We start from the raw sequence: 3,845 nt of genomic DNA, 5'->3' as shown, positions 1-3,845 counted from the left end.
AGCACGGTCTTTGGTCGCCAGTGCACAGGTTTTGATTTTCTCCAGGATCACCACACTGAAAGTGTTAAGTGCTCATCTGAGTGGTGGCAAACAAAGCACTACAGCACATGAGGGCCCTTGCAGTTAAGGCACATTTCCACATTTAAGGTTAATTCCTTCTCATTTCTGCAGTTCAGAGGTTTCAGGTTTGTGAACCAGAGAAGAGGACCAGGTTCACCTAATTATCATTGTTAATTTGATCCAGCACTGATTTCCAATTGTTTATGTACAGGTTCTGTGTGTCAGCGTTAGTGGCTAAGATGCCAGTTCTACATGTCCACAGTGATTCTTTCCTTCTGCTCCAAGGACAGCTGTGGCAGAAACCTCCAGTGGCTCCTTCTAGCTGTGAAATGTGGCTGTGTTTAGAACCTTTTGATAGGAATGGAAAACATTTGATTTCCCATGTACTAAGAAGGTGGCATTAAGCTTGAGCTCTGCAAGAAAGAGGTGTTCTAATCTGGAGTGCATATTTATGACAAAGTCCTGCTTTCTGGGAACACACTTTCCTTCCTCTTTCTTTCCTTCCCATATATTTTGTTCCTTTGTCCATGTGAGATTCCCAGGCCATCCAGAACATCCACTGAAATACCAGAAAGAGCGGTCTTGGGAAACTGTGCTTCAAAAAGCCAAATGCCCCTACCTTGCTTCAGATGGAGAAGGGGGCCAAACCTCAACAAGATGAAAAGTCCTCTGAGCTTGTCACGCAGCCTGCATACCTGTTTTCAAGCTTGGGACAATTCATTTTCCTGAAACAAACTCAATGAAGCGGTATTGGCTTCCAATAGCTCATTGGGCCAGATGTTCAACACCCACAATCGCATGGGTTCTGATGAGAGATATCAGTGATCCCTTATGGGCATAGCTCCAAAACATCTTCTGGTCCTTGCTTCCTTTGGCACTGATGGCCTTTGTGGTGGCTTTGAGCTAGTGCTGTCAGGGTTGGCTTTGTCCAGCTGCAGCCCTGCAGCAGGTGCGCTGGGATGTCACAGCTGTCATTGTTGTCATATTCAGCAGGGACACATCAGTTCACTGCTGAAAGGCTGCAGAAAGGCTGCTGAAGGAGCTAGAGTGGGGTGCTGTGAGGTGGAGGAGGGAGCAGTGGGTCTTGGGGAGAGAATGTAATGATGCTGCAAGTGGCCTGGGAGAAGTTTGCTTTGCAGTCCTGCCACACACACACGCCTTTATTTTCTTTCAGGTAGAAAAGGAATTCCCACAAGAAAATCCCTCCAGGACTCCATGAGGAGTCCTCACAGTTGAGACCACAGACCAGACAGTATGAGTATGAGTATGGAAACTGAGTATGACAAGAAGGGAAGAAAGCCTTCCAAATGAAGCCTCACGTTCAATCACAGAATGGTAACTTGACCATTGCCTCTCTGGTTTTTTTTCTGTGGAAGCCAGTGAGAGTAGGATGCTGAATGAAGACTCTGTGCCAATGTCTGGAAGGCCACAGAAGGAGGAAAGTCCCCAAGCCTTTCCCTTTCCGGCTTGGTGTTTCTTCTCTACTGACCGCTGCAGGGGAAGGCTTTGGGGAAGAGGGGGTTGTGTGTGAGTGGATATGGGCGCTGGGGAGCCCCAAACTCCTTATGGTATGGGGGAGGAGGCAGGGGAGGCAGCTGGGAGAGCATGAAAGGGAGGGCTGCGCAGATGGATGAAGTTAGCTGCTCGTTAGTGACTTGATCTGGGAATCTGTTGCATAACTCTCTGCTTGTCTATCTTCTTTCCCATTGATGTAGCATCCTGGACAATGAAGGAGCCAAGGGGATTGTGAAAGGAGGCGTATGTGCCAATCCCATGGGACCAGACTTGATGGCTCTGTGTGTGCTGGACAGCTGGCTGATGTCATTGCAAGCCCACCCTCAATCATCTTGGAAAGACAAGAGTGATCAGGAAGGTTCCTGATGCTTGCTAAAAGGCCCATGTCATCCCCATTTGAAAGAAGGGCATCAAGGGAGATCCAGGGAACTATAGGCCTGCCAGCCTTACCTCAGTTGCTGGGAAGGTTTTGGAGCAAATGTTCATGGAAGTCATTCCTAAACACAGGAAGGACAAGAATGAGATTAGTGAGCCAGTATGGATGACCAAGGCGATTGTCCCAGTCGCTCACCTTACTTTGACTTTTTTCACTCCAGGTCTCCCTCACTTTACAGCACTGTCTCCATGCCCATTGGGTGTTGCCTGAAAAACAAAGCTATGGGCTTCTGCAGTTTGCTGATGTCTGAGCTCCCCAACAAGCCATTTGGCTTCTTTCAAAGCCCTGCTAATGCTTCTCAGTCACCTAAGATGTTCCAGTCCCAAACTTCCTTGTGTCCTCAAATTCATACTATATTCCAGCAGTGAACTGCACATCCTTCTTCTTAAACATGACCACCGCATGCTCTGTGTTCTCCATCCTGCCTGTATCAGCCACATTCCTACATGCACACAGCTCTTTTCCTGCACTCCTATCCCAGCCCTACACAGTGGTAACAGTGCCTCTCGGCTGTGACCCATTGGCCCTTCAGAAGAAGCCTTGGGCTTCCTGGCATTTTCTGGTGCTTATTACAACCTTTCTGGCTTCCTCCAGAGATCTTAGGAGGGGACAGTTTGCTATTGGTTCTACTAAGGTTCTTTACGACTACCTTTTATGAAATGCTTGCATTTTTATGATTTCTGTGCATGTGTGTGTGTGTGTGTGCAGGGACTGGGGGGGTGGTGCACGAGGGGAAGGGTAGTCATGGAAAAGCACTGAGTAAACTAAATCAGGCACTGACTGTGCTGCCAAGAAGAACCATCTGAGATATCCACAGGCCTGAGGCTTCAGGGCAAGACTTCTCTCCACAGAAGCGGACCCAGCCTCTGACACTCTCTAGAGAGGGAAATCAGCAGTGTCCATGCCATCTGAACACTCAAGGGGTGTGTTTTGAGTTCTGAGATCACCCTTCTTCTGACCCATTTTAGATATGTACTTCAGGATGGGGAACCATGCCTCATATTGGTCATGCTGATAACATTGGCATTGCCTACTCAAGGTGCCGCACTACCATTCAGAGGGACCTCGACAGGCTGGAGAGGTGGGCGGAGAGGAACCTCGTGAAGTTCAACAAAGGCAAGTGCAGGGTCCTGCCCCTAGGGAGGAATAACCCCATGCACCAGGACAGGTTGGGGGCTGACCTGCTGGAAAGCATCTCAGCAGAGAAGGACCTGGGAGTGCTGGTGGACCATGAACCAGCAATGTGCCTGGTGGCAAAGGTGGCAATGGTATCCTGAGCATCATAGCAGCAGGTAGCATTGCCAGCAGGTGGAGGGAGGTGATCCTTCCCCTCTACTCAGCCCTGCTGAGGCCACAGCTGCAGTACTGTATCCAGTTCTGGGCTCCCCAATGCAAGAGAGACATAGAGCAACTGGAATGAGTCCAGTGAAGGGTTACAAAGATCATGAGGGGACTGGAGCATCTCTCTTATGAGGAAAGGCTGAGAGAGCTGGGCCTGTTAAGCCTGGGGAAGACTGAGGGGGGAATCTTATTAGTGTGTATTAGTATCTGATGGGAAGGTGTTGAGAGGATGGGTCCAGACTCTTGTCAGTGGTGCCCAGAGACAGGACACGAGGCAACGGGCACAAACTGAAACACAGACAGTTCCATCTGAAGGTGAGGAGAAACTTCCTGACTGTGAGGGTGACCGAGCACTGGAACAGGTTGCCCAGAGAGGCTGTGGAATCTCCTTCTCTGGAGATATTCAAAAACCACCTTGACGCGATCCTGTGCAATGTGCTCTAAGTGACCCTGCTTGAGCAGGGGGATTGGACTAGATGATCTCCAGAGGTCC

The sequence above is a fragment of the Apteryx mantelli genome, unplaced genomic scaffold, assembly GCF_036417845.1.
Source record: "Apteryx mantelli isolate bAptMan1 unplaced genomic scaffold, bAptMan1.hap1 HAP1_SCAFFOLD_40, whole genome shotgun sequence".
NCBI classification, from domain to species: domain Eukaryota; kingdom Metazoa; phylum Chordata; class Aves; order Apterygiformes; family Apterygidae; genus Apteryx; species Apteryx mantelli.
The sequence above is the reverse complement of the archived record's forward strand: the minus strand, read 5'-3'. Positions refer to the sequence as shown.